Source organism: Rhinolophus ferrumequinum, chromosome 10 (genome assembly GCF_004115265.2).
Source record: "Rhinolophus ferrumequinum isolate MPI-CBG mRhiFer1 chromosome 10, mRhiFer1_v1.p, whole genome shotgun sequence".
NCBI lineage: Eukaryota > Metazoa > Chordata > Mammalia > Chiroptera > Rhinolophidae > Rhinolophus > Rhinolophus ferrumequinum.
Genome location: NC_046293.1, coordinates 90,981,902 through 90,995,845, shown reverse-complemented (window position 1 = coordinate 90,995,845; position 13,944 = coordinate 90,981,902). Strand labels below are relative to the sequence as shown.

Genomic DNA, 13,944 nt, shown 5'->3' with positions numbered 1-13,944 from the left:
CAGTGATGCAAACAAATTTTCATTTCCACCATTCTGGTGTAACCAATACAAACTGAATGAATGTTTCTCAGGCTTTGCCATGCTGGACCTCAAAGCAGCATTTCAGTTGATTATTCCCTCCATCTTAAAACACTTTCTTCTCTTGGCTTCAGAACACTGACTCACCTCCCTGGTATTCCTTTTCAAACTTCTTTGCTGGTTCCCCCATCTCTTCAATCCTCAATGCTGGCACATACTTCTGGGGAGATCTCTGAGCCTCTCTGGTCACTATCCGTTTGGGTCTAGATCCGCTGCCCAGATGAGCGAGTAACTCTCTCTCACTTGTACCTCCACACCTCACCTCAGAATTCCAAAGCTGGCTTACCCAACTGGGTACATCACCACTGAGTGTCAAACAAGCACAAGAAGTTTAACATTAACCAAAACCGAACTTCTGACTCCACTCCTTAAAATTTGCTTCCACTCAGACCTTCCCAATCTTGGTAAATGGCATCTTCTTCCAGTTGCTGCGGCAAAACACTTTGTCGTTCTTGACTCTTCTCTTTTTATCTCATTTTACATCCAATCCATTAACAAATCTTGTTGACTACACCTTCAAACCAGATACAGAAACCGACCTCTTTTCTCACTGCCTTCCCCACTACCCACGGTCTAAGCATAAACTATTCAGTAGCCGCCTAACTGACCTCCCTGCTACTGTCCCTGTCTGTCTGTCTGTATTAATAGCCAGGCAAAGCCGCCTTCACAATAAACTCCTCACAGACCTCACCTTGCGCAGTGTCCTGCTGACGTTCTATCTTCCTTACTACTCTCTCTTGCCATAACCGAGTCATCCCAGCCTCTTCTCTGCGTCTCTAACACCCTCAGCGTGGTCTTACCTTAGGCCTTCGCACTGGCTCTTCTCCGTCTATATAGGACCCCGCCCTAGGACCTCCATGGCCTGCCCTCTCACTCCCTGTGAGTCCCCATCATTCTCTAGTCCTGCTGTTGTGCTTTATTTTTCTAATTAACTTACCATCTACTTATGTGCATCCATTTTATTCTTCCACTTTGTTACTGTGTAAACCCCTTAGGAGCTTTGTCTGTTTGTGGCTGTTTCCCCAATATTGTACTTGCCTGCACTATTTAGTAAATATTTTTAAAGTTTAATAGTATCTTCTACTTATCTGTTTATTTCAATTACAGTTGGCATTCAGTATTTTATATGAGTTTCCAGTGCGCCACACAGTGGGTAGACATTTATATAATTCATGCAGTGATCCCCGATTAGTCTAGTACCCACCTGGCACTATACATAGTTATTACCACATTACTGACTATATTCCCTATGCTGTACTTTACATCCATGTGACTATCTTGTAACTACCAATTTGTACTTCTTAATCCCCAAAATAAGGAACACTTCATGAATTTGCATGTCATCCCTGCACAGGGGTCATTCTAATCTCTGTTATCGTTCCAATTTTAGTACATGTGCTGCCAAAGCGAGCACTATAACTATTTTTTGAAAGAAGTCAGCCCGCACCCAAAAGCCAATATTCTAAATTTAAGTATATATCCTAGTTAAAAGAAACCCTAAATTCCATCCATTATAAGGAATAATCATTAGAAATATGAATATTGAGAAGCATGTTATGAAAATGAAGTATCTGAAACACTTTATGACTATTCCGAAGTTTGGTATAAAGTCATGTAACAATTACCTAGATCTGTGAAAACTATTTTTTCCCCCCATAATTAAATCTGAAAGTATTCACTAACATAGCAAATACAGGAGGGAAAATGAAGCTCACCTGAGGATTGAAGACCCTAGCCATAAAGAAGCACTCCTTTGGGTGAAAGCAGCTTTGGAGGGTACTGGGTGATGAGTAAGAGCCCCACTGTGGATTCCGAAATCCACAGTCCTGTCCGTCTCCGCTGCCACTGCTCTAGTATGGACAGGCTTTGCTAATCAACACTTCTCAGCTGGACATTCAAACTGGTCTCTCACTTCCAATACAGACTAATCTAACCTGCTGTCGCACGTGCTCAAATTCAATTATTATCACATCACTTGTTTAGAAGTCTGTGGACTACACAACACACCAAACTGAGCATGGACGCAAACTCCTAGCTCACCCTTCAAAGCCCTTCTGAAATGACCTCACCTTACCTTTTCAATATTCTCTCCCATTCAGATAGAGATCTCGGAGAACTAACCAGTTGTATTTTCCAAAAATAATAGGTACTGCCCTATCTTTACCCCTGTCATATCTTCTGTTAGAATAAATGTCCTTCTTTCACTACTAACCAGTCCAATCACAGGGGACAAACCTGGCAAGCATCTGGAAGGAAGACCGATCTTCTCCATGCTCTGGTAGGTGGAGGACTGCCTGTGAGAAAGGCTGGCCTGAGTTATGTATAACAGATTTCTCTTAATTGTAGACTGCTAATTGCCTTCACCTGGACAAATTGTACACTGATAATGAAAGGCCCCGAACTCTTATGCCCAGGAGTTTCAAGAAAGAGGTTGAGTCTCTCAAATGATGGTAAATTAAAATGAAAGCCCAACCCAAAATAGGAAGTCGGGAAGGGGGTGAGGAGTATAGGGTGTATGCTGTATTTACCTCCCTGCCTGAGGTACCCATCAGCTACGAGTGCTTGAAAAGGGAAAGGGGCTTGAAAAATAATTTTTTTAAAAACTCATCGTTGCTTTAGGAGATTACTGAGAATCAAAACTAATGTCAATAAGTTGTCTGGCAAAATATGTTGCTATAGAAGAGAAGAAGAAACTCCAAACCAACAGAGAAAAAGAAGAGAGGCTTTCCTTGTATGTGATTAACTAAGACCTTCTACATAAACACAACTCTCTGCTTCTGCAGATAAATAATAGTTACTGGAACCAGCAGGGGAAACCTTTCCTTACTGTTGGGAATTGGGGAAGCAACGTCAAGAACCTGTAAGTCAATGAGGAGCATACGTTTCCCCAGATGGGTCTCCAGGACGCGGCAAAGGGAGCCAAGGTGAAACCAGACTTGCTAACCACGCCCTGCTAATTTTTGTGAAGAAACACTGCTAACACTGAAAGAGACCCAGAAGTGATGAAATCCCAGGCAGGAATATAAAGTCATTTGGTGCAAATGTTTTTCCCTCAAAAAAGAAGTTTGGGTTTGTGGAAGAGAAACACAGGATGTAGCAAAGCAGACAGCATCCACCATCAGGCCGTCAGTGAAGATACTAAGAGTGACGGGCGTATGAACAGACACAGAGACTCACGTAAAACCTAAGACCGTTTCTGTCCAGACTTGTCAACCTGAAGCTTTTAACTTAGAAGACAGGGGGCAAGAGAAATAACTGGGCAAGAAACTGAAGCCCCAAAGTCAAGACAGCTGAGTGACTGAAGAATACATGGATTGTACATGAACAGCCTCCACTCCCTCTCCTTTGAGGGTCCAAAACAAAGTAAGAAATATCAGAGAAGATTCCAAATTACAAGTGTAAACAGGTAAGTATCATAGTAAGGAGCTACTAATGACACTAGATTGCCCTCTGGGCTGGAGGGAGGGTCGATAAAATAAAATAAATACCTAAGTCTAGAACATTAATGTGTGCTGACCTAAGTAACTTTGGAAATGAGTGGAATCTGTAAGGTTAAAAGGCAAAAGACACTGTACAGAACACTGTATTCTAGCTGATAAAGTTGTTTCCCACGGAGATAGGGGTTAACAATTCTTATGCTGCTATACATTTATACTGGAATTGAACAATTAAATGAATGAATGCCAAATGGTGGAGCCAGGTTCCTCACTGTTGGAGTGCGAGTTTACAGATAAACCAGGAGAGGAGGCTAAAATGATGTATGTATGGAGTAATGAATTAGAATTGGAGACATCAGTGTGAACTCATTTTTACTCTATAAATATAGGGATACTGACAGACGTGTATGTATGCAGAGGAATACGCACACATATCTCCTTGCTCTGTCAGCTAAGAGGGCCCAGAGCAAAAGTAACCCAGTAGCAAAGAGCATACCTAGCACCCAAATCTCAGTTTCCAATATCATTCTCCAATAAGAGGAACCAGAGCACCTTGGAGAAGTGGCTGATTGTAGGACTGGGGCAGGAAATATACAAGATGACCTATAGCAACTTCTAGTGTCTGAAAGTAAGGAAGTGCTCAAAAACCACACCAAACCACCCTACAGCCAACTGAAAGAGCTCCCAATGGTCAAAACCGGAACAATCTGAACACCAAATGATTGGATTATAAAAAATATAAAAGTACATAAAATACATAAAGGTATAAAACAAAATAAATAAATATGGATCCACACTGATAGAAATTTTTTAAATAAATGAGTCAAATAAGAAACTGTATTGCTAGGGCATAACTTGTGGTTTGATGGAGCATAACATGGAAGAGTTCTTCCCTTGCCTTGGCCAAGTCTGAATTAGAAAGAAAAACGAGCAGAGCAGAATGGGTTGGGGTGGGCAACACCACTCTACAGGAAGAGCATGGAGAGCGGTGCCTGGCCCGGCACGGGGCTTGGATTATGGACAACCTGGAGTGGAAGAGGCAGTGATTCACACGTGTCACACTCCGTGGGCATTCCTTACATGAAATGTGGACATTATAAAGGGACTAGGTCATGGTGGTAGTTAGTTTGTTTTGGTTTGTTTGGGGAAAATGTGTTTCTGGTTTTGTTTCAGTATTTGTGCACTAATGTACCCCTAGGCAAATACCTGGATAGCACACCCTAAGTTACACTGGTATAAACACATGTGGCTCTTCATAAAGACAACTTACAAAGACTGTGAAATGGTGTGTGCTTCTCAAGAATCTGCTTCAAACAAGAGTTGCTTTATGTGTTTGGAGACGCCAGGTTTCCTGCACTGAAGACTTTCAAAAGAAGTGGAGGGTGCACAATGGACTTTAGTCGTGAAGAAGTTTATAAAGACTACAATTATTTTGATTTTTATGTGGTTTTGGTTTTTCTCTTCCTCTACTCTTCCTTTCTCCTATATTTTTGGTAGTAAGAAATTGCACCTTTGCTCTGAATCTTTTTCTAAAATATAGATCCTAGCGTGACCCTGGGAATTCTCAGAGGTCTTGCATCACACCACTCTGATGGGTCTTACCGTAACTGGCAATATCCAACAGAAAACTTAAATCAAAACTAATCTTTTAGAATTTGTGCTTAATTAACATAAATTAAGTTCTACCCTATCCTATAACAAGGGTTAACATGAAAACATCTTCACCACTAGACAACACCCTGTAGTGCAAGAAAAATGTTTGTTTCTAAGGTAGATAAAATGTTTAAGTCTTGTTAGCGTCCTAGGTCAGGCTCCTGAAATACTTCTGTGAAACTCACTAAATGTCCTTAGGGTGAGAGAGGATGGTTGTCTTACTTTTTCAAGTTTAAGTTGGTTTCTTTTAAAACTGATACAGATGGTAATACACAGTTAATGACATTTTCATAGAGCTACAGGTATTTTGTATTCAAATGTGCTAGCCTCCTCCGAATTTTTTTTAAAGCTCCCGAAGTGAGATTTGTTTTGTTCCTTTGAAAGCTGTTTTAAACTAATGTTTTAAAACTAAGTAACTAAAATTGGGTTAGGCACATAAAGAATACAAAATGTAACCTCAAGAAACCTGTTCCTTAATAAAAGAACACGCCCACGCCTACATCCTTTAACCAGACCTTTCCAAGGTATTTGGTAAGTCATCACCTGTCGTTCTGATTCCTCTGTACAGTGCAGATGTGCTAGTGCTTTTTAATTAGGCTTTTTATTCATTTTTCTAAAGCTTTCTGTTTTGAAATAATTATAGGTTTGTAGGAAGTTGCTGACTATACAGAGAGGTCCTGTGCAATCTTTGCCCAGTTTCTCCCAATGGTAACACCTTGCAAACTATATTTTGTTTCAAAATCAGGAAAATGACATTGGCACCATTTCATTCATCATATTGGTTCCTTCACACGGCTCACTCCTTTTCACTGCTGAGTACTGTTCCAATGTACTAGCTACAGCAGTGTAGTTACCCATTCACCAGCTCAAGGACACCTGGGTTAGTTCCAGTTGGGGGCTGTAACAAAAATGTTATATTGTTTTCCTGTACAGGTTTTCCCCTGGGCTAAATGCCTGAGAGTGCTGTTACTGGGTCATATGGTAAATGTATGTTCATATCTGTTCTTTTGTTGTTCTTGAAACAAATGTTTACTGAGCACTCATGTGCAAAGCACTATTGTAGGTGCTGGGGAAACAATGAACGAAATAGCCCCAAATCCCTGCTCTCCTGGAGCTTATGCTTCAGTGAGTACACCCTGGAAAAACAGCCAAAGATTGTGAAAATTAAAAACAAACAAACCAAAAAACAGCCTAAGATTTTTTAAAAATTACAAAACAACAGAATTTTATAAATAAAGGGGGCTGTGAATGAATTATGCAAATATCACATGTAAGAAAATGGAACTGGACAAGATTCGAAGACCCTACTAGTACAAAGCTAGACAAAGTAGACAAGATAAACTTTAAAGAATTCCAATTAAATAACTTGAGCAGATAGGGTGCAAATTATTAATGAGAATTAAAAACATAAATTTGCATTACAGGGACTATTATTACTTTTATTCCAGATTGTGTTAGAAAAATTTTTGCATTATTTCTGTTTCTTTATATGACCTGCTGCTGAGAATCTGCAGTGCCACTTAGAACCTGTTTTCTATGTCGTAGTAACAGCATGGATCTCAGAAGTAGAAAAGTTACCTGTATCACAATATTTTTGTTAAGAGTATTCAAAGAGAGGAAGTTCGTTCAGCTCTATCCATATTTGCTGCTAAAATAAATGAAGGCACGTTTACCCCAAGGTGAAGACAGAAAAAGGTAGTTGTCTTTAGCTGAAAACAGTGTTTGGAAAGGTTGTTTCTTTTTACAAAGGGCATTTCAGAAAATTTCCTAAGGAAAATAGAAATTTCTCAATTATACTTTTTGATACACGACAACTGCTATATTTTCTGGAATTAAAAAAGACAAATTCGTAGTTGTCACTGTAGAACCACCACTTATGAATATGGTCTACTTTAAGGGCTCCTTGCAGATCAAAACTCGGTTTACACTGCTCTAAGGTATAAATGACAAAGTATTAAGGAACTGAAAAAAACTGAACACTTTGAGAAAAACAAAATTCATCTCTACCTACATTGCCATGTTTCAATCACCTTAGGAAAATGGCTGAATGGAATTTGAAATATAAGAGGACTAGCATGGCCAGATAATAAAGCATATTATAAAACCATAACAAACGTGGTATCGGCATTACAGAAACTGAAAGAGAATGAAAAATCTAAAAGCAAACAGTTTTACATAAAAGTTTAGAATAAAAGTAGCATTTTTACCCATGTTAAATGGTGGGCTATTCAATGTGCCACAATAACTGGTTAAAAATTTAGGAGGAGGGTTGATTTCTACCATATATCATAGGGAGTAAAGAGTTAAATACTTAAAATGCCAACTATAAAAACTAGAAGAAAATATGGGTATCACATATATCATAAAAGAAGGTGGAGAAATGCAGTAAGACTACTGGCTGATACTAACCGTTCACCTGATTTAGTGGTGATAAATTAAAGCCAAACCAGTAAGTGTAGCTGTGTATTTTTGTTTAGTCACATTCAGTTTTGCAGCAGGTGCACCCATACACAGAGTGGGAAGAGATGGATTTAATTGGGACTGGGTAGGAGTGTCAGAGAAAGGGACAAAAGTGCTGTGGCAGGCAGACTTCGACGCCTCCATTTGCCCCAAATAATCCCTGCCTCCTCAAGCCTTGGGTGATCTCCTCTCCTTCCAGGTGAGCACAATCTGTGCCTTGCTTCTAACTACTAGAATACACTAGAGGCACCGCATGACACTTCTGTGATTCCGCTCCCATTGTAATGTTTGTCTTGCTGAGAGCCTCTCTACCTCACAGGCAGCCATGTTGGCTCATGAGGTGAGGAATGGAGGGGTGGCCTCTGGCCAGCATAACTCGGAGACCTTCAATCTGAACCTCAATACGAACAGGTGAACTTGGAAGCAAATCCTTCCTTAGTTGAGCCTTGAGATGAGACCACAGCCCCAGCTAATACCTTGATTGCAGCTAAGCTGTGCACAGCCTCCTGGCCCATTGAAATTGTGAGGTGAGGAATGTGTGTGTTCTTTAAGACGTCACCTTTACATCCATTATGCATTATTATGCATCCGTAGATCATAACCATTAAGCAAGAGAGGAATTATAGTGAACTATGAAACCGAAAGTGGGTAAGGAGAGTAGGAAAGACAGGAATTTATAGGCAGAGAAAAGGTGAAGAATCAAGGTATATAACTCCTGGGGAGACGGCTGGGGTTCCAGCAGTAAGCTGATAACAGAGTGGTACACTTGCAATTAAAATTTGGGCGGTTTTGGACAAGGTCTAAGCTTTTTCTCATTGTATCACACTCAGAAAATTCTACTAGGTACTTGTACAGCCAGCCTTCTCAGGACTATAGACCTATTTTTTCCTGCTGACTCAGGCCAACAAAGCTGTGGCAGTTGGGAGTGAGCATTGGGGGGGTCAATTCTTGGCCTCACTGTTCACTGATGACATCACACATGCTAAGCTCTGCCCTGTGAACATGTGACTGAGTGGCCAAAGTAGGATAAACAAGTTTGAGGGAAGAGAGGGGGGCTGCAAACTGAGAGGCTATGGGTTGGAGGACTACAGGTGTTGACAGAACCGAGGAGCATGACAGTGAATCTGAAGTACTAAGGCGGAGTGACAGGAAGGTACACAGGTGACTATAACGAGGAACAAAAGCATGATCATGAATTCAAAATCTGGGGAGGGGGCGGGTTAGGAGGAAGAGGGAGAGACGTCTGGAAATGGCAATGAGGAATAAGTAGGACACCAACCCCACTTCTAGGCGGGTGGGTAAGAGGGCTGTAGTAGAAAAAACAGTCACCACCGAGAGTGGTGCAAGAAAACAGTGTTTTCATGAGAGAACTAGTTTTAGAACAAAAGGTGTAGGAAACATTCAGAAGAGACTGGTGATAAGGGGAATTTTGCTTATGACTGATGGTGAGTTAGAGAGGACACAAGGATTCAGGAAGAGTGGAAATCAATGTACTATTCCTTCTATGAAAACATTATTATAGGAAAAGTCAGCTGAACTGACCAGCTATATATCGTGACATAATGGGTTTATTTTCTGGTCAAAGCTCCGTATCTGGCTGTACGTAGACGGGAGCACTGGTCTAGGAGATGAGGTCTGGCCTAGCCTTAAAGTGACCGACATAAAAAAGAATAAAGAGCCTCCCAGAATAGTTCAAATAGGCCAACTGAACAGATGGCAAGTGTGTGAATTTGGGAGGAAAGGACGGGCACAGATAGGTCTTGCCCAGGAACACGGTTGAGTTCTGGGCACCCTCTCCTCCCCGCGATATAGTATGGAGGCAGGAAAACAGGGAGGGCTACTGTGTATCCCTGGCTCTCTGCACACCAGCAGTACTTTCCGGTTATTGTTAAAACCAAACTATGTTCCCCAAGATGGGCAGTGCCACATGCTGGTGAGAATCACTACCCTAGATCCCAGAAGTGTGGGTTCACTGCATTTAAGGATAGATACCAGAGTATAAGAATTTTTTAAATCAATAGAAAAAAATCACTTTGGGCATGGAGATACTACATAACTATAAATAGCAAAGGAAACAAACGCTGTATCTAAAACCGTCCTAACTTTATTAAAGATAAATGGATAACATGGGGCTACAGGTTACACTTATCTTAAATTTTAGTACTTTCCCAAAACTTAAAAACTAATCATAAGTCATTCTGGACCAATTATCTATAGCTGTATAACACATTAGCACAAAACTTAGTGGCTTAAAATAATGATGAACGTGTATTCTCTCTCACAGCTTTCACGATTAAGAATAGGGAGCAGCCTGGCATGGACTTTCCTGGCTTAGGGTCTCTCATGAGCGGATATTGGCTAGGGTTTCGATCACCTGAAGGATCAACTGGGGCTGAGGAATCCACACTTCCAAGCCGGTTAATTTCCACGGCTGGCAAGCTGATTCTGGGTGTTAGCTAGAATCAGTTCCTCTTCCCATGTCATATCTCCACATGGTATCTTGCGTGTCCACACACCGTGTGATCATTACTCACACCACATGATCCAAGAGACCAAGGAAGAAGCCACATGCCGTTTATATCCTAGCCTCAGAAGCCACACACTGTTCCTTCTGCAGTGTTCTACAGGTTAGCTTGATTCAGAGTGGGAAGGGATGAGGACAGTGGGAGCATCTTGGGGGCGGGCTATTTATTACATACTCTTCTAAGCAGAAGTTATCTAAAGCCACTAACAGAAGTTTGTCTCTCGAATCCAGCAGCAACATCAAATTTTGTCTCCCTATTCAAATCACAGCTTAGCTCTACTCAGATGGCTTTAAACGGGGGTTGGGGGTTGAGGAGGACAACTTAGAAGAAATAGGTCAATTCCTAGAAACATACAATCTTCCAAGACTGAATATGGAAGAAACAGAAAATCTACACAGACCATTTACTAGAAAGGAAATTGAATCAGTAAATCAATACTCAAAACTCTTAACAAAAATCCAGGACCAGATGGCTTCAGAGGTAAATTCTACCACACACTTAAGGAAGATTAATACCTATCCTTCTCAAACTATTCCAAAAGACTGACAAGGAAGGAACACTTCCAAACTCATTCTATGAGGCCAGCCTTACCCTGATACCAAAACCAGACAAAGATACTACAAAAAAAGAAAAGTATGATAAATATCCCTAATGAACATAGATACCAAGATTCTCAACAAAATATTAACAAACTAAATTCAACAATACATTTAAATGATCATATGCCATGATCCAAGTGGGATTTATTCCAGGGATGCAAGTATGATTCAATTATTTGCAAATCAATCAGTGATACACATTAACAAAGGACAAAAATTACATTATCTCAAAAGATGCAGAAAACTATAACATCCAATAAAGTGGGGATAGAGAGAACATACCTCAAAATAATAAAGGTCACATATGACAACCCAAAGCTAATATCATACTAAATGGTGAAAAGCTAAAAACTTTCCCCTTAAGATCAGGAACTAGACAAAGATGCGCACTCTCACTTTTATTCAACACAATATTGGAAGTTCCAACCACAGTAATGACTAGAAAAACAAATAAAAGGCATCTAGGGCCAGCCTGGTGGCTCAGGAGGTTACAGCTCCATGCTCCTAACTCCGAAGGCTGCCGGTTCAATTCCCACATGGGCCAGTGGGCTCTCAACCAGAAGGTTGCCGGTTCAACTCCTCGAGTCCCATCCTCCCACAAGGGATGGTGGGCTCTGCCCTCTGCAACTAAGGTTGAACACCGCACCTTGAGCTGAGCTGCTTCCGGATGGCTCAGTTGGTTGGATCGCGTCCTCTCAACCACAAGGTTGCCGGTTCGACTCCGGCAAGGGATGGTGGGCTGTGCCTCCTACAACTAGAAAACGGCAACTGGACGTGGAGCTGAGCTGCACCCTCCACAACTAAGAGTAAAAGGACAACAACTTGAAGCTGAACAGCACCCTTAACAACTAAGATTGAAAGGACAAATTGACTTGGGGAAAAAAAAGGCCTGGAAGTACACACTGTTTCCCCAATAAAAGTCCTATTCCCCTTCCTCAGTTAAAAAACAAAAAACAACAAAAAAAAAAACCTGTCAATTGGAGCTAATGTAGTACTACAAGGAAATTTATTAAAAAAAATAAATAAAAATAAAAAATTAAAAGGCATCTAAATTGAAGAGGAAGAAGTAAAACTGTCACCATTTGCAGATGACGTATATATAGGAAAGTAGCCACCATAAAGCTTAGAACTAATAAATTCAGTAAAGTTGCAGGATATAAAATTAACATACAGAAATCAGTGGTTTTTCTATAAACTAATAAAGGTGTAATCAAACAATATGATGAATGTTTAAATAAAAAAACTTATTATAGTAAAAAACACATTGCCATTAATCCCCCTCAAAATACTCCCCCTTGCTTCGAACACACTTATCCCATCGTTCCTGCCACTTTCTGAAGCAGTTCTGGAAGTCCTCTTTCGTGAGTGTCTTTAGTTGCGCTGTCCTGGCTGCCTCAATGTTCTGAATCATTTTGACTTTGAGGAAGAGCCAGAAGCAGCATGGTGCCAGATCCAGGGAATAAGGTGAACACACTGTAATGTTTTTATTTGACAGAAATTGCCATATACCAGAAACTATGTGTGACACAGAGCGTTGTCATGATGGAGGATGATTTACGGCACACTTTAAAACACACCTTCTTTCAACCGTAGTTCACACCCGACTGACTGCACTGAACAAGGTGAAAGTTGTCACACTGTTACTAAGGTTCAATGTGCCGCTTCCAGTATTGATGATCCCTCCCTGCCTTTCCGTTGGATGGCACTCGGCAGGATCACTGACCGTATTTTGTGTTCACAATGGAAAGGCTCCATGTCACACATCGCTTCTGGTACTGCAATTTCTGTCAAATAAAAACATTACGATGTGTCCTAAGCCACCTAATTCACCAGATCTGGCACCATGAAACTTCTGGCTCTTCCCCCAAGTCAAAATGGCCATGAAAGGTAAACGTTTTGAATCAATTCAGGACATCGAAGCAGCCACAGCAGTGTGACTTAAAGATACTCATGAAAGAGGAGTTAGAGAACTGCTTCAGAAAGTGGCAAAAATGATAGGATAAGTGTGTTCAAAGCGAGGGGGAGTATTTTGAGGGGGATTAATGGCAATTTGCCTTTTACTGTAATAATTTTTCTTTTTAACTGTAGAGGCTCTGGTTTGTGTTTTTTTCTTTTTTCTTTTAACTTTTATTTATTTATTTGTTTGTTTATTTAAGATTTTATTGGGGAAGGGGAACAGGACTTTATTGGGGAACAGTGTGTGCTTCCAGGACATTTCCCCAAGTCAAGTCATTGTCCTTTCAGTCTTAGTTGTGGAGGGTGCAGCTCAGCTCCAGGTCCAGCTGATGTTGTTAGTTGCAGGGGGCACAACCCACCATCCCTTGCGGGAGTCGAACAGGCAACCTTGTGGTTGAGAGGACTTGCTCCAACCAACTGAGCTATCCAGGAGCCCAGTGGCAGCTCAGCTCAAGGTGCCGTGCTCAATCTTAGTTGCAGGGGCTGCCCACCATCCCTTGCTGGACTTGAGGAATCGAAGTGGCAACCTTGTGGTTGAGAGCCCGTGCTCCAACCAACTGAGCCATCCGGGAGGCAGCTCAGCTCAAGGTGCTGTGTTCAATCTTAGTTGCAGGGGGCAGAGCCCACGATCCCTTGCGGGACTCGAGGAATTGAACTGGCAACCTCGTGGTTGAGAGCCCACTCGCCCATGTGGGAATCGAACTGGCAGCCTTCGGAGTTAGGAGCACGGAGCTCCAACCGCCTGAGTCACCGGGCCAGCCCAACCAACTTTTATTTATTTTAAGTGTTTTTCCAGGACCCATCAGCTCCAAGTCAAGCAGCTGTTTCAATCTAGTTGTGGAGGGCGCAGTTCACAGTGGCCCATGTGGGGATCAAACTGGCAACCTTGTTGTTAAGAGCACCACCCTCTAACCAACTGAGGTAATCGGATGTCCCCCGTAATAATTTATTTTTAATTTAAACATTCATCATGTTGTTTGATCACACCTCATACAGTTTGAAATCAGGAAGTGTGCTGCCTCCAACTTTGTTCCTTCTCAAGATTGCTTTGGCTAGTCTGTAGTCTTTTGTGGCTCCATACAAATTTTAGGACTGACTGACTGTTCTACTTCTGTGAAAAATGCTATTGAAATTTTAACAGGGATTGCACTGAATCTGTAGATCACTTTGGGTAGTATGAACATTTTAACAACATATTAATCTTCCCAATCCATGAGCATGGGATATCTTTCCATT

The 13,944-nt window shown here is 41.2% G+C and overlaps 1 protein-coding gene and 1 non-coding gene across 3 annotated transcripts in view; both read right to left on the bottom strand.

Moving 5' to 3' along the window:
- LOC117029067 (cat eye syndrome critical region protein 2) overlaps positions 1 to 13,944 on the bottom strand; it is a 154,202-nt gene that overhangs the window by 73,163 nt on the left and 67,095 nt on the right. The gene's annotated exons all lie outside the window — the stretch shown is intronic.
- On the bottom strand, positions 1,388 to 1,492 carry LOC117029538 (U6 spliceosomal RNA). The gene has a single exon (XR_004424274.1). It is a non-coding gene; the product is annotated as a U6 spliceosomal RNA (small nuclear RNA).